At 36.6% G+C, this 27,052-nt stretch overlaps 1 protein-coding gene and 1 pseudogene across 2 annotated transcripts in view; one reads left to right on the plus strand and one right to left on the minus strand.

Annotated features, from left to right (window-relative positions):
* chst8 (carbohydrate (N-acetylgalactosamine 4-0) sulfotransferase 8) overlaps nucleotides 1-27,052 on the plus strand; it is a 170,599-nt gene that overhangs the window by 11,179 nt on the left and 132,368 nt on the right. The window lies entirely within an intron of this gene.
* Nucleotides 7,935-9,188, minus strand: LOC148106284 (uncharacterized; annotated as a pseudogene).

The raw sequence follows: 27,052 nt of genomic DNA on the forward strand, positions 1-27,052 counted from the left end.
CATGTAAATAATTATGACTTGGAGTCCTGACAAAGTAAAAGTACTTAAAAACTGGCCTTAGAATCTGAGGAAATATGCAATGCTAAATTCAAATAGCTTTTTGCCATTTGACAAATGTAGGCAGAATAAATCAGCTGTAGGCAGGATTATTTGCAGGATTTTTGGCCACGTTGTGTTTATTTGTGATTTCTTCCAACAATTTTAAAATGAAAAAGACTTTAAGCTCACGTTTTGTATGGGTGTACAGTTGGAGTGCTCTAATTCTGAAGTATTATGGCTAACAGATAAATTGGATTAAATTTGGGTATGAGTCATTAGCTTTCAGCCATGTTGTTTCTTAATGAACTTATTTAGTAAAATTAAACTGTTGTCTTTTTTTTATATACACTTGCTGGGTAGCACATTAAGTAGTGGAGTATTTTTGCCTCCACATAACTGCTTTGCATTAAATTTTAAAGAGGAGCTCCTATTAATATTTAAGATTAAGCATTCAAGCAATAGTGTCTGACTATAAGCTCAGTGTAGATGTCTTCTAAAACACTAAAGTTAACCCTTGTCTTCGCTGTTTCATACAAATAAAGATTAATTTATGGGGTCATTAAAAATTTACATTCCCATTCTACTCCTATTAATCAGTTCCTAATCGGATCTGAGGTGACTGCACATTGGCTATTTAAGCCTGGAATTATAGCAGGTGCTACAAATGACAGCCCAGGGAACAAGGTTGGCCAAGAAATCACATTCAAAGTCATTCTGCATTACCATTTAATATTTCCTATAAAATAGTTAAACTCAAATCAGGCTGTATATATTTGTTATTGTTATTTGGTATATATTAAGTTTAAGTATACATTGTACTGCAGAGACACAGAGTTTTGACTTGTGTCTGTGGTCAGATTTTCTCAATAAACATACACAAGTCATACACTTGGTGAAATGCTCAAGTAAACTCACTGTGCCTTGTGATGGAAGGAAATCATGAGTTTCTTTCACTATGAATCCACCATTTTATTCAGTTACAGTGTGTCACCAAGAGGTGGTGCTTTCACTGCAAAAACTTTGATGTATAGTTTCAGATTGTTTTGATAGCTTGCAAAATTGATTGATACAAATCTAGAGTGAATTTGAGCAGTTGATCTTTTATTTTTTTTTACCTCAGATCGCTAAAACTATTTCAGCAAACATTCCTTTTTTTCATTCATTTTAATCTAATCCAATGAATAAATCTTTTCAAACTACAGTATTGTGCAAGAATTCAGAACCATCTCTTATTTCTTTATATTTTGTTTTTTGTTCATAAGGAGCCAGTGGTCCTGGTAATTTTTAAAGTGGTCTTCAGCAATACTTTTCCAGGCTTTCTCTAAGTCTAGGTCAACATTAACTGTTTTTTCCACTCATTTTCAGTCTTGTAATGGTTGGAACAAGGATTCATAGGTCACTTGACACTGACCTATCATCATTCACACATAACCATCCCGCCTCCATCTCAAGGAATGAACATTGTTCAGTTCTTAGCAAAGAACTCATTTTAAATTACCATATTTAGAAATTTTTGTAGTTTAATCTATGAAAAACACCAAAGAGCTTTTTATTTTCCTGCTTCCAAGGTGTGTGTGCATGTGTGTGTGTGTGTGTGTGTGTGTGCCATGTGCGCATACAAACTGTAACAAGTCATGCCCACTAATATATGGCAGCGTGTTCATTAATGTGTGTTACTAACATTAGTTTACGCTGGGAAAAAATTGTTATCTTTACAGGGACTCATGTGAAGACTAGTGCGCATGCTTTCATTTTGTCAAAACCATATATCACACCTACACAAGTGATACTGGTCCCTGTCATAACTTCCTTTCCGGAGCAAAATTAACATCAGTATTTTTCTTTTTTCCCTGTTTTTATTGATCTCTTAATGTATTTTAAGTTTGTCATTTAAAAGTAGTAGGCCGTTTAATTTAAGGCCTTGTGAAAATAACTTTTCAAAAGTTTATTTATTAATTTATTTTTCATTAAACAAGAAGGGAGAGTTTTTCTGCACTGGTATGTCAAGAAAACAGCTGAAGTTGGGGTGTCATTACAAAATGAGACTTCACAGGAAACCAGAACTCTTTTTGAGAGACTGCTGTTATTAGTATATGACCGCACTGTTCCAGGGTATTGTGATTTCCCTTTTTGAATTAAATCATGCTTTTCGTGGAAGGCTTTAGTGTAAATATCCTCCTCTGACCATAAAGCACTCCTGTTCAAAACTCTTTGGATTTAATATAATCTTCTTCTTCTTCTTCTTCTTCTTCTTCATCTACCAACATGTGGTAAGTTAAGACACATCACCAGGAAGGCAATACTAAGCCTGCAGCCTGTTTTCATTGGGTCAGAGGTTCAAACATGAGCAGTATCATAGAGAATATGAAACAAACAGGCAGGTAACAAAATCAAGTTTGTGATCAAGTAGGTGTGGGTTTGAGTTCTTGATGCAGTTGAAAAAGTTTGGTCACGGAAAGGGAATAAGTAATGCTTTCTGAACCTATGCCCACAATGGCAGAGGTGTAACAGCTCTCAGAGAGAACATCTGCAGCCTTGTATAGTTGATTGAGACAGGCTGTGCTTTAAGTAAGCATTCCTTCACCCAATAAAACTGGCAGATTTCACAAAGCAAATAAGCAAAAAAAAAAAAAGGCATTTTTAATCAATACAAAAAACAACACCCCAATAATGAACATATGTCTACTTTCAGAATATTTATTCAATTTATAATGTTTCTAGAATTTGTTCCCTGCCACATTATTTAGTTAACACACACACACACACACACACGCACAGTGTGTGTGTGTGTGTGTGTGCTTCATCATTGCTGATAAACGTCTCTTTAGTTTCTATTCAAATACAGTGTGGAAAGTATTTCCATCTGTTATACTACAGAGACATAACTGAGCTTGCTGCTTTTGACAAACTGTTCCAGAACATTCTAAATACATAACAGCTAGTTTATTTGCATAGGTCTAGTAGCTGACTTTTTTTTTTTATCACTATTGTAAATAGTTAAGTTGAGAAAATGTAGATGTGCATTTTGCACAGAAACCTTCAACCCCAAGTATTTTGCATGTTTTTTGTGTGTGTTAAATCTCTGCTGTTTTGTCATCCAAACATTTTTGCAGGGAAATTTCTAATTAGCTAAAATTTACAGTAAAATACAGGAACTGTTCCTCAACAGCTTACTCCTACTTAATGACAAAGTTAGAATACATTAGGAGATCAAAAAAAAAGAAAATAAAAAGAAATATGCTGATGTGGCTTTCCTAACATTAAAATCATATGTAGTCAGATATGTGCCAAAAGACATGTTAAAACAGTGGAGTGAGCTGACAGCAATCGAGTTTGCTCTTTATATCTATCATTGTGACAGGTACAGTGGATTAATACAGGCACTGTCATGGTCAAAAAACCCAAAATCCAGACTTTTGCATTTTTGGGGTATTATATTCTTATTTGTTATCAGATCTTCTGTTTGCTTCTTAGTTTGTTTTTGCCTCGTATCCTCGTCTTAGTTTTTTTCTGTTCCTGTTTATTCCCATTACTATTTTACTTAGGGTTTATTTTGTATAGACTTGTGTTATTTACCCTTGTGTTCTTCTGTGTCAAGTTAAGTATGTTAGTGTCTTGTCTCTGTTTGCTGTGTAGTGCATCCATTTCTGCTTTAGCTCGTCTCCAGGGTCTGCTTTTGGGTCTTTTTTTTCTTCTGTAGCTTATGACAGGGACTGAAACCCTACTTTGCAGTTCTACTTGTGTAGGTGTAAAAATGAAAACATGCGCACTAGTCAGACTAGTTTGGAAACGTTTCCTGTCACACTGGTTTTTATCACATTCTGCCACAAGTCCCTGCTAACAATTGCATTTTTGTTCCCACCTAAACTGATTTTAGAAACACAAATTAATGAACACACTGCCATATATTAGTAGTATATTAGTGTGTGCCATACTTACTCCTTACTTCTGTCATAGTGTTGCATATAACTGGCCTTGCTGCTTCTGACAAACTGTTCCCAAATATTCCTAACATGTAACAGGTAGTTTGTTTGCATGACACTAGTGGCTGATCATGACATGCAATTTGCATGAAAACCTGCAACACCAAGTATTACAACATGTATCTACTTTTTTCTTTCTGTCTCTGTTTTGTTTTTGTTTAGCTGGAGAAAATTATGGCACAACCAGTCATTAATTTCCTCAATGCGTTTAACAAGAGCCTGTACAGAGCCTCGATCTCAGATGATTTGTGTGTCATCTGCATAGCTATGATAGTTTATTTTGTTGTTCTTTATAATCTGTGCCAGTGGGAGCATGTAAATGTTAAACAGAAGGGGTCCCAAGATGGAACCTTGTGGAACTCCACATGTGATACTTGTCTGCTCAGATGTGAAGTTTTGCCTATTGATACAAAGTATTTCCTGTTTTCTAAGTATGTTTTGAACCAGTTTAGTACAGTTCCTGAAAGACCTGCCCAGTTCTCCAGTCGTTTGAGTAATATGTTGTGGTCAGCTGTATCGCATGCTGCACTGAGATCCAGTAAAACTAAGACTGAAATTTTTCCACTGTCTGTATTCAGACATATGTCATTAAACACTTTGGTCAGAGCAGTTTCAGTGTTGTGGTTATGTCTAAAACCTGACTGGAAGGTATCATAGCAGTTTTTCTGTGTTAAGAAGTAATTGAGCTGTTGAGAAACTGCTTTTTCAATTATCTTACTTAAAAATGGGAGATTTGAGATTGGCCTGTAGTTGTTCATTTGTGTCTTGTCAAGATTGTCCTTTTTCAGTATAGGTTTTATTACAGCAGTTTTTAGTGCTTCTGGAAACACACCTGATATTAAAGAAAGGTTGACGATCTGTAACAGATCTGACTCCAAGGTCTTTGAGACCTTTTTGAAAAAACTTGTTGGCAGGACATCTAAACTGCAAGAGGAGGAGTTCAGTTGACCTAAGATGTCCTTCAGCTCTTTGCTGTTAATAGGGTGAAACTGTTTAATGGTGTTTAAACAGTTTTTCGGTGGACACAGTACATATCCTGAATCTGTTGTTGATGTACCAATTGCTTGTCTAATCTTTTGGATTTTGTCTGTGAAGAATTTGGCAAAGTCATTGCAGGCCATGGTCGAATGAAGTTCAGCTGCCACTGACACAGGAGGGTTTGTTAGCCTGTCAACTGTAGCAAATAAGACCCGAGCATTATGACTGTTTTTGGTGATGATGTCAGAGAAGTAGGACCTCCTTGCACTCCTCAGTTGTAAATTATAATTGTGAAGTTTTTCTTTATAGTAATAAAGTGAACTGGCTTTGAATTCTTAATGGCAATTCAAATGCTGTGTTCCCTTCAGATTACTCCTCACCCCCCCCCCCCCCCCCCCCCCCCCCCAATCCTGTGGCTTGTCATGTCTTTTACAATGTTGTGCTGTGGACATTTATGTGCAGAGGAGTTTTTTTGTTTCCTGTTCTCATGCTGTCCTACCATGGAAGCACAGTACGAGTAGAGGTCTCTTTTTTTCCTCTTGTACTTTCCCATTGTAGTGATCTCCGACTTGTATCCCCATGTAATGTCTGTGTTGTGTGTGTGTAAGGTCGGGGGGGGGGGGGTCCCATTTCACTGCAAGGCAACCTGCATGTGGCGAATAAAGCTTTGATTGATTGATTGATTGATTGGCTTTGAATTCTTAATGGCAACTTGATTCCTTTTTTATAACCAGCAGAGTAACTGGGGGAAAAGTAGTTATGCTTTTAAAAAGTACCCGGTGTTCCTCAGGTAGGAACGCTTTGAGAATTTTAATTTGGCATTTAGAACTTGAGGCAATGAAGGAATTTTAATTATCAAGGGAGTAAAAGTGAAACTTCACCAGCTAACACATCTTTCCCCTGCAAACAAACTAGCTAATGGCTAATGGGTTTTTCAGGTCTATTTTTGACCTGTACATCTGTTACTCTGTCTAATCCCAAATTAGTCAAACTGGTTGCCTTAATATCATATTTTGTGCAGACAACTGTGACTCCCTACAGAAGATTTGACTTTGAGGATTACTTAAATTTTGCTCTAGCATTATCATGATGCTGGCATTTCTAATACAATGTATTTGATGGGTTGCCATAAACAGATTTCTGTTGCCTCACATTCCCTGGATGGACGGATGGATGGATTGATGGATGGATGGATGGAGATTTGCTGTGTCCAGATGTTGCTTTAGTCCACTGCCACTTTAACTACTCTTACCAACAGCTCAGAATTCTAGTATTTCTCATGAAAGAGATTCAAATAAATTATAAAGAGAACATTATTGTTTTGAATATTCCCTCTCACACCCTAATATGTTGTCATGCTTTTGTCATGTAATTGTAGCCTATGCACTTTGTTGATCAACTTGTGCTTGCTTACAACTATTATGAAATTAAACGTCATTCACATTACCTATTACATCACCAACCTTCTAGTTTATTTTGACTTAATTATTAAATCGCTACAATGACATGAATGGGCAGTACACTTGATTCAGACTGGTTAAATGTTTTTCTATGAAGATGTGAAAGAAAGGAAAATCAATGTTTTGGTGTCAGTTCTGTGAGCACATCTTTAAATTGCAATAGTTAATTGTTAGTGACAAGACAAACAGCAATCAGGCTATATGTCATCAAATATGACATGATATAGACAGGTAAAACTAACGAGCAGTGTTGCAGGCAGAGACATGGTGAATAGAATGCAAAAATTGACAGTGTAGTAGGAACAGATGTCCAAATTAGTTGTGTTGCTTGTGGAAAGTGAAATTGCTATGCGTGCGACTTGTTGTAGCCTTTCTGTTCAACAGATCACTTAAATTTGACTTTGAACCAAAACAAATGAAAGGCAGCTGGGAGTAGACGCGGCAGAGTGTATCACTCCTGTCCAGTATGAGGTTTTGCATCCACTAACTGCAGCTCATAACCTTGCTGCGAAGTAATCCAGCTCCGCTGGCATCAAAGCAACAACAACAGCAGCTGCTACCACTTTGAAGAGTTCAAGCCCACTTAATGAGTCTGGTCAGGTGAATTCAGTAATAGCAACATAATAGCTATTAGCTTGTTTTATGTCTTAAGTAGTGTCTGTCAGCATGAAAGAATAAAAAGGCAAGTCAGTGTAATAGAAATTTGAATGATTTTCCCTCAGTGGTTTATTCAGCAATCTTTTAACTCCCTCTAGCTACTACAGGTCAATAAAAAGGCATTGTGTATATTTGACCATTTGAAATATTATAGATTCACATCAAATCCAATTGTGATGTTTTCATTTTTAATGTCATACTTTACTTGTTTTAGGAAATAACTGAAACTACACATGCACAGTAAACTTGCAATATGTTCTGGAACATTTGACTGTCCTGGCTTTTTTTTCAACAAACAAAACAAAATATTTTGGGCAAAGCGACAAAACAAAACTTTAAATTAAAAAATAATCCCACCAGCTCCTCTCTGTCCTATCCCAGTAGTAGAGGAGCCATTTCAAAAAGTGATTGTTGACTGTGTGGGGCCTTTACCTAAATCTAAAACTGGAAACCAGTTTCTGTTGACGGTCATGTGCGTTTCAACTAGGTTTCCTGAGGCAATCCCACTACGGAGGATTACAGCTCAGATTGTTGTCAAAGCGCTGTTGAGGTTCTTTTCAACCTTTGGTCTGCCTAAGGTTGTCTCTCCCATAATTCTTATTTTTCGGCAGATTTACATGCTATATCCAATTTCTGCAGTGAGGAACACTACTGTTTTAATCCAAAGCTTCAATAATTTGACATTCATTATTTTTGCTTTCTTAATTCCAGTCCATTTGCTATAATCCCTGCAATATTGTCACTTAAGCCCCCCGCATGACATGCCAATATAAACCAACTACCCTTAAGTACCAGTGCATTAGTAAGCTCTCCAGCACTATGTTGTACCTCTTAGCCCTTGGTATTTTTCAAGCTTCTTGTGTTCCTCCTTCGTGATATTGCTGCCATTTACCATTCAGAACCGCTACATCTATTTCTACGACCGCCTTCTTCTGTTTGTCAACCACTACTATGTCAGATTGGTTAGCCACCACCATTTTGCCCATCTGTATCTGGAAGTCCCACAGGATCTTAGCTTGGTTATTTTCCACCACCCTTGGGGGCATCTCCCATTTTGACCTAGGAACTTCCAGGCCATATTCAGCACAGATGTTTCTGTACACTATGCCAGCCACTTGGTTATGGCGTTCCGTGTATGCCTTACCTGCTAGCATCTTGCACCCTGCTGTTATGTGCTGGATTGTCTCAGGGGCTTCTTTACACACCCTGCACCTGGGGTCTTGCCTGGTGTGATAGACCCCAGCCTCTAAGGATCCTGTGCTCAGAGCTTGTTCCTATGCTGCCATGAGTGCCTCTGTGCTGTCTTTTAATCCAGCTTTGTTCAGCCACTGGTAGGATTTCTGGATGTCTGCAACCTCCTCTATCTGCTGGTGGTACATACCATGCAGGGGCCTGTCCTTCCATGATGGCTCCTCCTCTTCCTCCTCTTTCTTGGGTTTCTGCTGCCTGAGGTATTCACTGAGCACGCTGCTAGTTAGGGCCATCTTTCTGATGTATTCGTGGATGTTCGTTGCCTCATCCTGGACCATGGTGTTGACACTCAGTAGTCCCCGGCCTCCTTCCTTCTGCTTAGCATACAGCCTCAGGGTGCTGGACTCGGGGTGAAACCCTTCATGCATGGTCAGGAGCTTCCTTGTCTTGATGTCAGTGGCTTCTACCTCCTCCTTTGGCCAGCTTATTATTCCAGCAGAAAACCTGATAGCATAGGTGTTGATAGCTCGGATCTTGTTCTTAGCATTCAGCGGACTCCTCAGGACTTGCCTGACCCTCTGCAGGTACTTGGTGGTTGCAGCTTTTCTAGCGGCCTCTTCATGGTTCCCATTTGCCTGTGGGATCCCCAGGTACTTGTAGCTGTCCTCTATGCCTGCAATGTTGCCTTCTTTTAGTTAGATCCCCTCAGTTCTGACTACCTCCCCTCTCTTTGTTTTCATCTGACTGCACTTATATTTTGGTTTGGTTTTATTTTATTTTATATATTTATATATAGCACTGGGAAACTGGGAAAAAACTATACAGATAACAGGTTTATAAAATCCCAACACCAAAGATCATCATCTTTAGAAAAAGACATGTTGCTACCCCTCCCCCACCCCCAAATTAAGCAGCCAATATATTCTTGCTATCTAATAAACATTATTTCTAAAAAAAAAAAAAAAAAAAGAAAGTTTATACCAACACAAATGTCCACGAATGCTGTTTTTATTATTTAAATGGAATACAACAAAATAGCACTGCTTTCTGACAATAATAAAAATAAGTAAAACAAAGCAGTAAAATTAAGATAAAATTAAAGGCCAGAAATAAGTAATAATGAAACAATAATAATCTAAAATAAAAGTAATAAAATTATAAACAGCTGATTAAAATTTAATAGAAATGTTTGCAAAATTAAAGGAAGTGCTGTCCAACAGTGTAACCACAAGTCACAACAAAATATGAAACAGCTTAGGAATCAATTTCAAGTTTGTCAGCCTGTTTAACAAAAAAAATCTAATGAATAAATAAATCAGTATCTGAGCAGAGCAGTTAGTTCAAAACCTTTGCATGTAAATTCAATTATTAATACAATACCAGTTCCATGTACAATACAAGATTGCAGTCACTTTGAGTTATTTATTTTGTCTCTATTTTCTTTCTCACATGTGTGATGCACATGAGGCATTGATGTGGACATGTATTAAGAGCAGTTCTAGTTCAGCTCTGAAATTAAGTGTCCGATGATATTTTTAGAGGATAACTCTAAATAAGGGCACGTGCTGAATGATGAACAGTGCAATCCATGTAAGAGGAAGAAAGCCACCAGAGCTACGTGTGAGCAGAATATAAATGCATAGTGGTAATGTTCTTTACACTTGTTGCATGTTTGTATTGTATCTCATCAAGTGATCAATGTCTGTGATGCTCTGTTCGAAAATGCTACCTTGGTATTTCAGTCTGAAAAGGGCATCTAGAACAAGAAGGGCACGGTGTCCTGGATCTGAATACCGTGTGCTTTTTATACCATAGTAACACTTGCTTAAGAGTTCTATCTTGTCTGGAGCCAGTGTTACAATTAAAGACTAACATGCATGTAAATGTTAACCAATTAGTTCCAATGTTTTGAGTCTTATTTTTAGTTTACATATTTTTCACTAATTCACTAATTAAAATGTGTGACAAGTAGTACTGCACTAAAAAGTCCAGCACAACAGCACCTCCAATTATAAACTCAATAATAAACACATATACATCAATAAAGAACACACTGGAGAAACAGAATGATTTTTTTAAATGAATTACAATGCAAAATATACCAATGTATACAACCCGCAGGTCTAATCCCTGCTCCACTACTTCCCTACTGATCTTAGAGCCACAGTTGCTACTCATTTACCATGTTTAGCCTTTAATTGGCACAAGTATGTCTACCTGGATAAAAAGCATCCACTTCGAAGTGTCTGCACAGAGTGAGCAGCTTTCAAAATGTAAAAGACACCATGGGTACCAAGAAAAAGCTCAACCACGTACATCCTGTAGATACAAATTTTATCTTTCATGTAGTTTCTTTAGTGAACAATGTTTTCAGCTCTCAGTGAAATTATTCAATAATGCTATAATAACAGGACAATTCAAATGCATGTCCCTGTATTAATTGCTTTCATGTTTATCTGTTATTCTTTGCTGAACACCAAAAGGGGCCTTGGAAGATGCACCGTTTTATGAAATACATGCAATTGGATTCCTTTATTACAAAATGTAAGAGGCAAAATCCACATCAACCTGGACCAGAACCACAGCGTTTAAACTAGATTGTTTATATCTGACGTTTAAATTATTTTTTTCCTTTTAGTATTTGGATTCTTAGTAGTGATGGGAATTCCGGCTCTTTTTAGAGAACCGGCTCTTTCGGCTCCCAACCGGCTCTTCAGGTTGTTTTGTTGCTTTAATTAATTTATTATTAACAACAATATAAAATTATGCACAAAAGAAATTACTAATGTAAAACCATGGTTTTATTTATAAATGTTTGTAAGTGCTTCAGAGTTTGTACGTGTTTTGGCGTTTGTACATGCTTTGTCTCTTGGGGCCACCGCAAATATACTTTTATTTATTCACTCCACATAAAATGTAACAAACAAATTGTAAAATACAACAACCAACTATTTACATTTCAACTTTTAACTATTTAAATTTTCAGCTTTTTCCTTTGAAACAAATTTAAAGTGAAACTACACAAAACACTGCAAACCACAACACAATGAAATATAAATTAAAATATGCAAAACAAAAAAGAAGATGCACATTTTCTGCAGTATTTTCCTGCTTGGAATTGCATACATAGGATTCACTGCATGAAGAAACGTTCTGAATCCTTAATCATCTGCAACTGAAAATAGTTGTGGATGATTACTATACCTTTCTAATGTGATGACTAATCACTAATGTTTGTTTTGCTTTTTTTTTTTTGTTTATTAGTGTTAACATTTTTCTCTTGTGTTTTCTTGTTTTTGCATCTCTTTGATTGTTTGTATTAGTCTCTACCAATAGCAAGCTTTCTGCAATGCCAGTGTTTGTGCCTCCATTGTGTTTCCCTCCTTTCATCTGTGTTTAATTTTTTTTTACCTGTGTCAGAATTTCTCTGTCTTCCTCTTTATGCTACTTTTGCACCTTTTTGAATTCCTATTTAAATTTTTACTTCTTGCTTAGTTTAATTGCAGTGTCCTGCATTTCAATTCAGTCGCTTAAATTGATTAAATATAATTCCAAACTTTGTTTAATAACCGTGTCCTAAAATTCTATAAAGCAGTCACTCCATATCTTTTATTGCAAGTGTATGAAAAAAGAAAAGAAAATTTCCAATCATAAAAAGAATGAAGACAAGAAGAAGAGAAAAATATACAAAAACAATGTTAAGATCCCAATTAAAGATGAAGACATTTTTTGGTTTTTCTGACCAGTTTGGTAATTATTTTACAGTTGTGTACAACTTCTCTCACCAACCAAGACAACAATTTAACACTTTGACGTAGCTAAAAACAACTTTCTCTAACACAGTAGTACAGTAGCATGTGATCTGCTTTACTGAGATAATGAAAGCAACTGAAAATAGCACATTTCTATCAAAACCCTTTGCAGTCAAAAGAGCATGAACCATTAATGGCAGCAGATTATTAGAGCTGGACAAAGGGCTCTTCTCTCAGAATGTTGAGAAAAGTAATTAAAGTAGAAGCAAGTTTTTCCTAGGAGGATTTGGAAGACTCCAAAGAACAGATATATTTTCAATAATATCAAAACCATAATGGCTTACCTAAGCAGTATCCTGTCCTGTATAGGGAAAGATTCTGGATTAGTTTCTCTTAGAATTTCCGGTTTCCAGATTCAATTCTATTTATGATCCTCAGTGTATTTCCAACAAAATGTATATTTACATGCATCATATTTTATGCAGGGTAAAATATGGAATTATTATTTATTTCATTTAGGGACTATTTAATTGTTTATAATCCAATCAGCTATTAGAACAATATTATTAAGAGATCACACCACTGATTATTACTCATTTTATTTAACTTAAGACACTGTGAATCACTGCAAGATCTACACAGACAAGCAGAAATATTCTTATGCGATTACTTTAAATTTCAATGCACCTCTTTGTGAGCAGGTGTGTGTTTGTTGAAATTTGTGCATCTTTCCTCTGAAACAACTGTAATGTGCCTTGCATTGGCTAAGCTCCTGCTTGCAGTTACCATTGCAGTGATTAAAGTTGACACCTCCAATAGATCACAATCAAATTGAACAGAGCAGCATATTTATTGCATGACTTGCAAATGGCCCTATGCAGGGCATGTGAAGCTTAGTTCAAGTCAATAAGCATCACTGAGACAGGCAAGAACTCTGAAGTCCTTGTGGGCTTGGTGGTTTAAAGATGCATTATGAGTGTTTTTGTCCTCCCACTAGCTATTCATGAGGTCAGTGACTGCTACCATATTTTAATGTGATTAATGTGGGCTATTGTAACTAAAGCATACAGTATTCATTTTACATTATTTTCAGTATACCTGCCTCCACTAATCCATATGGTTCTATTATAGTTAGAAATGAGTCTCCTTGTATGTCTCCTATGTGTGACACATACAAGTATTTACACCAACATCAAATTCAGAATCACCAGTTAACATAGCATGCATGTCATTAAGAGGAAGCTACAATGGCACAGGGGTACCATGCAAACTCCACATAGAAAGTTCCCGGGCCTCTGGCTGATTCAATTCGAGGATCTCCTTGCTGTGAGGCAACAGTGCTAACCACTAGCCCACGTTGCTGCCTGGTGGCATCAATGATGAGCTAAAAATTTCCAAACACAAAGTAAAGTAATTTAAGCAAAATGGGAAAATGTCTTTTAACTGCTCATGTGCTGATTTGAAACTCTCTGACATCCCACACTGACAGAGTCAGCTGTCAAGAAACACTGAATTCCTATGCCATCCTGTCACAGAAATGGATACATATAAGTAAAAGCAGGCAATGTCAAAAAGATTGTTACTTTGAAAGATACTTTAAAAAGAGCTGCTGTTCATCCACCTTCTGGCAAAACTCAAGAGTCTAGATTCCAGCAGCGCATACGCACACAGCACATAGTGAAACAGGAATTTACAGGATAGTTCACAGCGTACTTTTCAGCCAAAAAAAAAATGAAGCACCTAAAAACACCAACTTAAAAGTTGTATGACTAAAGAAAGGGAGGTGACCTTCTACGAGGAACGAGACTAGTTATAAAAAATGGAGCATGTATAGATATTCATCTGTAAGATTAGTACAATACAGTGCAAAAAAACTTCACATGACCGAAAAAAATAACTATCATGTCCATCACAGGGAACCACAATTGTTAGTTGCTACTTATGTTATCAGAAATAAAAGGTATTGTCAAAAAGAACTATGAATAAACTTGTGAAACTTAATAAAATCTGATATAAACTCTATTTAAAGCATGTTTCAGCTCACTGTTGTTACAATAATTTAGGAATAGATTGATAACTAGCTGGACTTTTCTGTTACTTGTATGTAACAATTCTGATATGGAAACAGGAATCATTCTTTGTAAGATTTGTATTTTGTTGAAAGTTGTTTTAACATATCAGAAACTAAGTCTTAGGGTTACTAAGACTCAGTAGTAAAAACTGACAGTAGTAAACTGTAGACTTTAAATACTCCCCAGTCGCACAAATCATTGGCACTTTGAACTCCTGATTGTAGTTTTATGGCTTTAAAGATGAAAACATTTTAGAATGTCCCTATTTTTCTATATGACAAATATCAACCGCTTCTAATCAGTGAATTTGGGGTGCCTTGTCATTTGCTGTTGTTGGTAGAGGTTGCTCCACAGTGTTTATCAACTCTAAAGCCAATGCAGCTTTCAGAGAACTCCATGCTTCCATCTGCTGATAAGCTTTATGGAGTTACTGATTTCCTTTTCCAGCAACACTGCCCACAGTGCCAAAACTACTACCAAATGTTTTGCTGACCATGTTATTGCTGTGTTTGATTGGCCAGCCAACTTGCCTGAAATGAACCACACAGAGACTCTATGATGTATTATCAACAACAGGTGAGAAACAATTGACCCAACAATGCAAATGAGCTGAGGACCACTATCAAAGCAATCTGTGCTCCAACAACACCTCAGCTGTGCAACAAGCAGATCATCTCCATGCCACACTGCACTGATGCAGTAATTTGTGGTAAGGGATTGCCAACCAAGTACTGAGTGTATAAATAAACATAATTTTCAGCTATTGGGATTTCTGTATTGTAATGAATTTGAAACAAATGAGTTTATCTATTTTAATTCAATTACAGCACAAATATTTAATATTTAAAAATATATATTTTTTATTTAATAAACTATGCTATTAATTGCAATATACTGAAATTTTGTGTTTACTTTTGCATTGGCTGGCGTACAGTATCAGATGTCTTTTCAGATTTTCAGATTTTTTTCTTCTCTGACATCTGCATTTTTTGTTTAGTATCCAGCTGTAATCATTGGATCATCTGTTAAAACTATCCAGGGAGGGTCCATAGAAATTCAGGCCTTATCTTGCAGACTATAAATGAATATGGGGTCACGCACTGCTAGATAATTATAAGTTGTTATTAAACAATTAAGCAATGATAGCATGGGTGACATGTGATGTGTATACATGTCTTCATTGCAAAATATAATCCTGCAAACACAAACTGCTTTGGGAGCAAGTACAAAGGTGCTATTGAGTATCTTGGCATGTGTTTACGTTTGGCAGGTTTTCTCAAAGCAGTAACTGCACAACCATGCATGGTGCAGTCATCAGAACTTTAGAGGTATTTAGTGAGAATCCAGCTGAAGGACAAATACAAAGCAGGGTGCAATCCAAGCCATGAGTAAAGGAGAAAAGTAGTAAGAGGACCCAGAGGCCATATGTGCCTATTTCACACAGTCTGCATTTTTTATGTACCTGTAATTCCCCATATGAATTATCAGATTGTCAGGTCATGTGGACTGAAGGTTGTTGAGCGGACTCAAACTAAAAACAGAGAGGCAGATAAGGTTTGCTGGATGTGGCAAGTAGTGGAGTGTTTATTCAAAGCTTATGCATCAGATACTATTCAAAAATGGACTTTACTAATATACCTTTTTGAGATACTACACACAATGAAGTTAAAATAATAAACGGAAACACAACTTGTTTTTGGTGTATCATTGTTTGGGTATTTTTATATGCAGCTGGGATTTTTAGTTTGTTGTTTGGCTCCAGCTGCATCACAAATGAGCCTTCACTGGCAAAAGGCAAAATATCACAAAAAACATAGTCCAAAGCATAAACAGCGTAAACAGTGCACAAGGAAAGACAGAAAATAGCAATCTGGTAATCGGCATGAGAACCAAGAAACATGGAGACCATAAAAAGACATTTTGACAAACAAGGGAAAGATAAGACTAGGTCTTCATAGAGGACATGTGCAGGACACAAGTGGCAACAATTAACCGCATATGAAAACAAGGAGCGTGGGAAAGACAATCACTCAGGAGGGAAAAAAATAAAATAAGATCATTGAAAAAAATACAAAAACAAAGAAATTATTAAAATAAAAAGGGGAGAAACACATACCTCTACACACAATACACACAGAATACCAAAATAAAATACCAAGATGTAAACAATCTAATTCTGTCAGCGCTTCACTTCATTCTGGGATTAACTCCATACGTCCATCATTGCCGCTGCAAATGATTATTGTAATGCTTGTTATTTCAGTGGTTACTCTCTAAACTTGCTTTCTCGTGTAACTTTTACCTTTTAGCAGCTAAGAAAATATAATATTATTTTCATCATTATCACATTATATCATCATTATATTCTATGAAACAAAATGGTAAAACCAGAGAAAATGTGTGCGTCAGAAACCTCCCACAGATCTAACAAAGCAGATGCGTATCTAGCAGATCAGAATAATGTTATATGACCTTCCTCCTGGCAGTATGCAAAACTACTTTGACAATTAAAAAAAAAAAGGTGAGGGAGATTAATATATTCAGCACTATTGATTTACATGTGAAGCTAGGTGGGAACATGAAGAGCTAAAGGCAGTAAATCCAAGCAGGTCAAGGTTTAGTGGATGCTCGAAAAAAAAACAACAACAACTGAGGTTTAATGAATTCTTGATTGCATCCATGGAGGGGCTAAAGAATTTAAGCCAAGGTGACTATGCAATAAAAGAGAATAAAATAAATGCAGAGGATTTCTGTGGTAACATTTTTTTTCTTCTTCAGGTTTTTCTTTAATGTTGATGATACAAACATGAACACATGTACACCTCTAAATGCAGATTGCAAAACTATTTCATTAGCGAAGTGAATGCATTCCTATTTACAATTAAGGAATTAAGCTGCTGAAGTCTGCTGAAATTACTTAATCAATTAAAAAATATGCTATATTTAATGCAACAGTCTTCATAACCTATGTATGATAGCCAGTAAAACTGGAAAATTGGACATTTTTAAAAAGTGTTTGAGCAACACAGAAATGTTTTTCAGAAGTATGTTTTCTACTCTGATCCTCAGTGTTTCAGACACAATTCAACATTCAAGTTTGTCACTGAGCTGCTTAGACCCACAACCTGGATGACTGATAACCTACATAGGAGTTCGGGAGTTTCTCCTTTAACCAGGTGGACCAGTTTTCAGTTGAGGGCGTGGCGGGGATTGCAATCGCATGACAGGATATGGAGATTGCAGATTTTAGTAGAACCTGAAGTAACCTTGTTGACATTGATTATGCAGCAATTTGTTTTTGGGGAGTGTTTTATAGAGTAGCAAAAAAATAAAACAACATTTTAAAAAGCAATAAAAAGAGGGAGAAAAGAAGGGAGCAGGGTTAGTATTCCACTAGGACTTATGTTGAAAATGTGTACTAATGTAACATGTGGGATGTAAATTATTATGCAATGAGGAATTGTATAAATGAGCTTGCTTATTGCTTCTTTGGTACAGTGACTTATCCTGTCTTTCTGGGAGGATGTGTGGTTAATGCGCTTCACCATTTTGCTCCATGCTCCATGCTTTGGTGTGAGTATATAGCATAAGCTTAGATAAACGTGTGCATTCACCCTGACTCCAGCCTTGACAATTACATTGTCACAAGTCAATCTGAAATGAAGGACAGCTCAATGTCATCCACATATATTTAAGTTTGTGTTTTGTAATGGGAAATTTATAATTAGAGCTATTTGTATTTATTAGAGCTTTTCTGTTACATTTTGTAACTTTTAAATATATTTTATTATTTACTTTAGTTACTGTTCTTACTCACTTGGAGAAACTGTGGCCACATAATTTACTCTGGGATTAATAGCAATTAATCAGCACCAGGTGAGGGAGTTGGCCCTGCCCATAGGCAGATACCAGGGATGCTCAGACATCCAGTGGAATTTTACAGCCACACACCCGGACCATGACACTTCAGACACATTCCACTTAGGCTTGTTTGTCCAAAGGACATTGTTCCATAAGTTTTGTGGATTTTTCACATGAAACTTTACAAAGCTACACAGTGTTATCGTGTTCTTTTAGAGAAAATAGACTTTCTCCTGGCAATATTAACTGAGGCCTGTTGAATTTTAAATGCAGCTCTTGTTTGCAGTTTCTCTGAGCATTGGGGTGAGTTTGGTGGGATGTTCATTTTCTAAACACACAAGAATTCTCCAGACCAGCAAATTCACAGAACCTTCATAGAAGTGGTCAAACTTGCTGATGATCAATTAATACTGCTACTTACTTTCTTGTTTCCAATGGAAGCAGCACAGGATGTTTTTAGTTTTTTGTTTGTTTGTTTGTTTGTTTGTTTATTTTTCACAGGACTTTACCAATAGGCATCCTATGTTGTTGTGAATGCTTATAGTCATGGCCACATTTGTGATCCTTTTTTTTAATTTTTTTTATTTTTACATAGTTTACTGTAGTTTACAGAATAGATGAGTGTGTGTTATTGTCTTTTTTCCATATGGTTCAACTGGTTTTAGTCATGATTTCAAAAGCTGTTTAGGATATTCTGGAACCGGATATTCAGTGACTAGCTAGTCTCCAATCTATGTGTGTATCTCAGTATCTTTTTAATGCAAATTACAGGTTAAGTTACTGCACTGTTCCATCCCATAAAGGATATACAGGATATGTCAATGTCTATGATGCACATCACAAACTGAGACAAGCATCTGACCTGTGAGAAATACTTGTATGTATAGTTGTGCAGATGCGTATGTTTGCTTCACTGAATTTTACATTCCATTAAACTCAGAGTTTGTCTGTAAAGTTGATTTCACACAACCTTCTTCTTGATTAGTTGCTCCTCTTTGACAGGCCCAGAGGCTAAAAATATTAGGAATACCTTCTCAATACTGAGTTGCACCAGCATTGCACCATCTGTCTCTCAGTATGTCAAGGCCTAAGAATTTGTATGCCTGTCTCCACCCATGGATCTATAACCTGCTGACTGAAGTACATTTGGATAAAAATGGGCTATGGAAGTCAGCTGGTTTCACCTGGCCATTCTGTTCGGTAGAACTGACCTTCTGCACATATCTTTTAATTAGCTGTGAATTGTTGGCAAGTTTCAGTGCATCTGTACTAAGAAAAGCCCGTCAAGTGTAATTACATGAGTTTTAGATGGTAATGAAGGCATTAGATAATACAGCCTGTTTACCAAATTAGCCATTTGTCTGGTATATCAGGGTCAGGTGTGTTGCTGGTAGAGAAAATTGGCTGCAGCTTTGACCCCAAGCCCAATCAAACTAGAAAAAATGTTTTTGTCTTTAATTACACTGAAAATTTCAAAATGGAAAAGAGCTGCCAGAAAGCTTTTGGAAAACAGAAACCACAAAAATGTCACACAGTCCAGAGAAATAGCAACACCTTAATTGGCAACTTTGCAAACAGAAGCGGAAAAGAACTTAATGAGCACATTGTAAGCAATACAGTCAATTTAAAGAAAGTGAAATTCTAAATGAAAACCAAAACATAATGCGTTTTTCCTTTGCCAATGTTTTACCTCTCCATCATGCTTCCTTAATTTGGCTTATATTTTTCAGTATCTTGGTGACAAAAATCCAAGACAAAATAAGACAGACACAGAGGAACAATAATATAATAAACAGTATCTCACTGGCTAGTTTTCAATAGATAGGTTTGCTTGTGATTTATCTGGTCAGTGAGCTGCTGTAGGACCCAACATATAAATAGAAACTAATCTGTAACCTTATCTGAGAGGTGGGTAGTGGAGTACTGCGGTGCCCCTTGGCAGTTATTGGGGTGACATGATATGACAAGGATGTGTTATGTTTGAGCATGTCTGATTGTGTTGGACCTGCCATCACCTGCTCTGCTCTGAGCTGGTATCTATCCTGAGGCCATCATAGCAGGTCACCGTCACACAGCTTTCTCATTTGTAATTGAGTTAGAATATGCTTTTGGTGTGGCAGTGCTTAGGTGGCCACTATAGTAGGAATGGGTACATTATATACAGTGGGGCAAAAAAGTATTTAGTCAGCCACCGATTGTGCAAGTTCCCCCACTTAAAATGATGACAGAGGTCAGTAATTTGCACCAGAGGTACACTTCAACTGTGAGAGACAGAATGTGAAAAAAAAATCCATGAATTCACATGGTAGGATTTTTAAAGAATTTATTCGTAAATCAGGGTGGAAAATAAGTATTTGGTCACCTCAAACAAGGAAAATCCCTGGCTCTCACAGACCTGTAACGTCTTCTGTAAGAAGCTTTTCTGTTCCCCACTCGTTACCTGTATGAATGGCACCTGTTTGACCTCATCATCTGTATAAAAGACACCTGTCCACAGCCTTAACCAGTCAGACTCCAAACGCCGCCATGGCCAAGACCAAAGAGCTTTCGAAGGACACCAGGAAAAGAATTGTAGACCTGCACCAGACTGGGAAGAGTGAATCTACAATAGGCAAGCAGCTTGGTGTGAAAAAATCAACTGTGGGAGCAATCATCAGAAAATGGAAGACATACAAGACTACTGATAATCTCCCTCGATCTGGGGCTCCACGCAAGATCTCATCCCGTGGGGTCAAAATGATCATGAGAACGGTGAGCAAAGATCCCAGAACCACACGGGGGGACCTGGTGAATGACCTGCAGAGAGCTGGGACCAAAGTAACAAAGGTCACCATCAGTAACACACTACAACGGCAGGGAATCAAATCCCGCAGTGCCAGACGTGTTCCGCTGCTGAAGCCAGTGCATGTCCAGGCCCGTCTGAAGTTTGCCAGAGAGCACATGGATGATACAGCAGAGGATTGGGAGAATGTCATGTGGTCAGATGAAACCAAAGTAGAACTTTTTGGTATAAACTCAACTCGTCGTGTTTGGAGGAAGAAGAATACTGAGTTGCATCCCAAGAACACCATACCTACTGTGAAGCATGGGGGTGGAAACATCATGCTATGGGGCTGTTTTTTTGCCAAGGGGACAGGACGACTGATCCGTGTTAAGGACAGAATGAATGGGGCCAAGTATCGTGAGATTTTGAGCCAAAACCTCCTTCCATCAGTGAGAACTTTGAAGATGAAACGAGGCTGGGTCTTCCAACATGACAATGATCCAAAACACACCGCCCGGGCAACAAAGGAGTGGCTCCGTAAGAAGCATTTGAAAGTCCTGGAGTGGCCTAGCCAGTCTCCAGACCTCAACCCCATAGAAAATCTGTGGCGGGAGTTGAAAGTCCGTGTTGCTCGGCGACAGCCCCAAAACATCACTGCTCTTGAGAAGATCTGCATGGAGGAATGGGCCAAAATACCAGCTACTGTGTGTGCAAACCCGGTAAAGACCTATAGTAAACGTTTGACCTCTGTTATTGCCAACAAAGGTTATGTTACAAAGTATTGAGTTGTATTTTTGTTATTGACCAAATACTTATTTTCCACCCTGATTTACGAATAAATTCTTTAAAAATCCTACCATGTGAATTCATGGATTTTTTTTTTCACATTCTGTCTCTCACAGTTGAAGTGTACCTCTGGTGCAAATTACTGACCTCTGTCATCATTTTAAGTGGGGGAACTTGCACAATCGGTGGCTGACTAAATACTTTTTTGCCCCACTGTACTTTCAAATTATTCATTTGACTTTATTTCGTTTTAGCAATGAAGTCATAGGAACATCCGTGGTGTTAGATTAATCTCCTAGCGAGATTAATCTAACACGTTTTTGTTTGAAAATTTTCAGAACAGCAGTTCCAAGTCTCAGATTTGTAGACAACCACTGACAGGGCTCATCTATAGCAGTGAAGTTGGCTTTACTGTGTCAGTTTAATATGTACAAATGACAGGTTTTACTGCCATTTTCAGCAGCAGCTGATTATTCGCAGATGAACAAAAGTATAAATAACAAGCAATAATTATATAGATGAATTAACATGTAAATAAAAAGGACAATCACAACATGGACATTTTTCCCCTTGTGTAGTGATGGAAAAAATCCACAATTCTGCACTTTGCGTTCTAGCTTTAATTTATTCTGAAATTATTAATTCAGGGTTCTGGCACTATCATTTTAGGACAATGGCACCTCTGCATGTTGCTTTTATATGAATAAACAAATCAGTCAGGTCATTGTCTGGAAATACTTTGCCGTCTTGCTGCTGAATAGGGGAACCCTTCCTAACATGTCTATGGACCCTTTCTAATAGCAGACAGCTGTGAAAGATAGCTAGCAGGATTGATGGCTGATTGCAAAGGCTCATCACAACAGTGTAACAAATGCATTAATTCATCCTAGAGATCACCGGCTGTCATAAATAAAGACAATTAGAAGCCCTTTGAACATGATCCTATACCAGCTCCCATTATACGCTTGTCAAATTCCCTTGCAGATAATCATTAATTTATGAAGCATGCCTGGCAGCAGCTTCCCTTTTTTTGTTTACTAGCCAACACTTTTCTGTCTCACTGTCACACTAGAGAGACTATACAAGAAAGATATAAGAAATAGCCTGGAACATTTTCTAGAACATTTAAAATGCGGTATAGTGGGTAAAGTGGGAAGCAGTTTATAGGGTAAATATTTAGATAATAAAAATGGACGGCTTTCTTTGGCAGTGTGTGTTGTGAGGCTTTCAAATTCACATGCAGTGATTACTGCTCATTTATGGGCCGGTCCATATAAAATCCATCAAAATCGGAAGAGAAGTTCCCACCTGACCCTCTCGGGATCAGTTGGAAAGTATCCCAGCTGACATGGGGCGAGATGCAGAGTTGACTCCGGACAGGTTGTCAGTCTGTACAGAATCAGCTGATCAGAATTTAGCAGTGACTTAAGCAGTTTGAGTGCTCCAGGAGAGTAGAAAAGGACTACATAAGAATCAGTATCCATCCAATATTTCCAATTTTTTTCTGTTAAATAACTTCAAAATTACTCACTGCACCTTTAATGTTAGTGTCAGTTTTAAAAAGTAATCAGTCTTTTTTTAATGACATGGAGTCAAACACTGAAAATCATCATCATCCCTTTAACATTAATTTTATATTACCTGTTACACAATATACACATATATGTCAACCACATAGGTCACCAACTTTGCCCAGGAAAGACACTGACTGTGTTAACAACCAGCTCTTGAACTGTTACTGACTCTAAGAGTGTGAGACTTTTAGGTTTGATGGAGATGGAACACAGGAACAGTAGCTCACAGTCACCTTAAAACTCTGCATTGACTGAGGTAACGACAAACCGAGAGAAGATACAAGAATACTGCCATACAGTTTTTCCACAGTAACATCAGTAGAGAATGAATAATGTAGCTCCAAGCTGCCTTGTAACTGATGTTCTTACTTTAAACTGAAGCTTCAATCAGAACATGGCACTGCTGCATGACACTTCAAATCCTGTGGACCAAAAGAGCCCATTGGTCTGATTTTATATAGATTAAGGAAGTAATTAATCAATTAGGTAACTGTTTATAGAATATACATGCACCATTAAACTTTTAATGGATGTAATATTAAGGTAAAACACCTTACTAGTCTAATTAAATACTATATTCTGTAGCAGAACAAAACTCGCTACGAGAAAGTGCTCACAGTAGCAGATTGCAGTAATGGCTCAGTAGCGAAATACTTCATATGCATGTAAACCACATGTGTTTGACTGCCACGATTTTGATTTACTTGAAACTAAAAAGCAAGAGTCTTTGATGTGTATTATACATGAACATCAAACACAGAATCATCTCCATTACCGGTCTGACACAGAATAAAATCTTTCCCTGCACAAAATGGGACACATTGTGTCATTTCTTGGCATATACATCTGTTTGGAAGCAGAGTATAAATGCAGTGCGTTACAGATGAAGTGTTGTTTGATCCTAATGAGATGTTTGTGTCAAGTTGTGACAGGTGTACTGATTTTATTTTCATCTTTTTTTCATTATTTCAGATCAAACTGGCTGAGAATGCATTGTCTTTTCCTAGTTCTTCTCTGCTTTATAGTTAAAGTGGAATTAGCATGTTAAAAGTTTGTTTTATTTTGTTTTATTTAGTTACATTTTTTTGGATTAGTTTCATCATCATGGTGATCACTCAGGATAATAGTTAAATCATACACAGTCACTGGATATGTTAGTAGCAGGGGAAAGTCATTGTATTACCAAACCACAGGATCAAAACACTACTTTCTACAGTATAAAAACACTCCTGCTTCTCTTTGAGGCTGTCGAAAGAAAAATAGACCATTTGTATAATATTAGACTCTAATAATGCAAGTAAACAATCATTTCCTTTTAAATAATTTCCTTTTAAAACACTTAATCATAGTGTAAAATAAACACACATCCTACAGTATTAATAATTAAATAAAAGATTAGCCCTTTTTCTTTTTTCTTCATTTTCTTCAGAGCTGTGAACAAATGTTTAGGCACTGTGCCCAAGTTTTTCAATGGTGGTAAAAACCTGCTGTTTTTTCTGGCACCATTTTAGCTAAAATGTTGATAATGCTTCTGTGAAAACAAACATTGCTGTACAAAAAGGGTAATATCAATGTTAGGAAAAAAAATAATTATTATAATAAGGAAAGTTTTTGTCACGGGCCTCTAGAAGTTGATGCCAAAGGTGAATATAATTAGTATGTATCATTGAAAGGGACCAAATCAAGAGCTTCATTTGGTTTGATTTAAACAGAAAAATGTTTCAGGTATCACAATGGCCCGCGAGTTTCCATCCAGTTTCTTATTATTTAAGAAATATTGATCAATGCAGTTTTGCATTGAAATGAGAAACTGAAATGTATGTTTTCATGCTGCTTTTAATGAACACCTGCAACAGCCTAAGTGCTGCAAATAGGAAAACATTTGGCATTTTCTAAATTACACAGAAAACATAAATCTCCCTAAATCACAAACAAACAGCAGAGAAAGAATAGAACATGGCTTTATCTTAATTATAATACATATGCCAGATTTCTGTGAGGGTTATTGTGATCTTTATCTTGCTTCTAAATACGAATGCAACATCGTTTTCTTTCCTTTCAATTTTGGTTGAAACATTTTGTTGCACTGGTTTATGTAATATGTCAGTTCTGCACTTCTGAATGTGGCCAATTTACCAGAAATACAATTTACCTGTACAATATTAATGTGTTCCAGTAAAATGATTATGCCATAACTTGTACATGTATTTGGCAAATCATGCTAATCTTTCTAATTTTTTTTTTTTAAATTGTCATGTTGACTCAGGTATGTATTGCAGTTGTGTATTCAGGTCATTTGTTGTGATTTGTTGTGCTGGACTGCTTAATTTGTACAAAAATCTAAACAGACAGACTCCTCCAGCTTTTCTGGGGGAGGGGGGGGGGACAATTTTGATTTAGTTTATTAAATCATAAATACATATAACAATATGTATCTCAATGTAGATATTTTAGCAACAAGAAAATGAGCATTATGCATTTTATTAGGACAGAATTATGAGTTAAGTTTTTTCTTGAATTATAATAGATTATAATTGATACTTAGTTTCTTTGTTTCTTCATTTTTTATTTTTATTGTAAATCAAGTTTGGGGATTTACTTAGAAGTACACTTAACTTGCACAGTAAAACTGAAATGCACAAAACATTCTCACAACAGAGATTTGTGTGACATTGTCTCAGTTTAACAATGTAAAAGTGGCCTCTGAGGTCAACCTCTTGCTTTAGGTAACACAAAAAATAAATAATTAAGCCCAAGTTACTAAAATCAGCATTGACACATATATAAGCTTTTTCACACTTTGCCAACTTTATGTACCATTTCCACTTCGTCGACTGGACTCTGGGATATAAAATCAAACTTCAGTTTATGCACTTTAAAAGTATTGAGCCAGAAATAACAGTCAGGTGTTTACCTGACCCCGGTAGTTTGTACAAAGGTAAGGTGATGAAAATATGAGGTGAAACCTAAAAAAAAATGGAAATGGAATCGAAGACCTGGAATGACTTCCTGTGATAAGATTACATTCTGTGGTTTTACACTGGCAGTGTGAATGACACTGAGGTATAAAAGGTCAAACCCTCTTTAGAAAACTAGGTAAAAAGATAGCATCTGAAAAAACTCAGCTTTCCTATCTTCCACAACTCTGTAAGTAAAGGATGAAAATTGAGTCAGCTGGATGGTAACCATTTTAGTTTTTCCATGCAGTGAAAGATGGATTTAAGTGTTGAATGATAGGCTTTAAAACCCATCTTACACTAAAAAGTGAAGGTTAACAGAATTCTGCAATGAGTCTAGTTTAACACCGGATTTATCACATATGGGAGCACTGTTGACACCTTGGCATCACATTTAGTCTTACTGGGTAGATTTATATTAGTGAGAAAGGTAAGTTTTGGTAATTGATATATTTTAACCTCAACCATTATCATCTTCTTTACCTAATTAACTAGTGTTGGTGATTTAAAAAAAATATATTAAATTTAAAAAAAGCAAAACCAAACAACTTTGCATCGTTTATAGCTTGTACAATAGATAGGCGTGTGTGTCCACACATACTAGTTTTCTTGTAATGTAAACACAATGCCACTGAAAAGTATTTGGCCCTTTCATGATTTTTTTAAATTTATTTTTGTTTTAGCTCCTTGCATATTTGTCACAATTACATGATTCAAATAATCTGATTTTCATATCAAACAAGATAACTTAAGTAAATACAAAGTGCAGCTTTGAAATTGTGATTTTATTCATTAAAGGGAAAAAGCTCTCCAAACCTAACAGGCTATGTTAACTAATAACTTCATCCACCCTTGGCAGCAAGAACTGCAATCAAGCATTTGCAATACCTGGCAATGAGTCTTTCCAGTGCTGTGGATGAATTTTGGCTCACTTTTCAAAATTGTTTTAAATTAGCCACATTGGAGGGTTTTGAGCAT

Source organism: Neolamprologus brichardi, chromosome 1 (genome assembly GCF_056152115.1).
Source record: "Neolamprologus brichardi isolate AB-2024 chromosome 1, ASM5615211v1, whole genome shotgun sequence".
NCBI lineage: Eukaryota > Metazoa > Chordata > Actinopteri > Cichliformes > Cichlidae > Neolamprologus > Neolamprologus brichardi.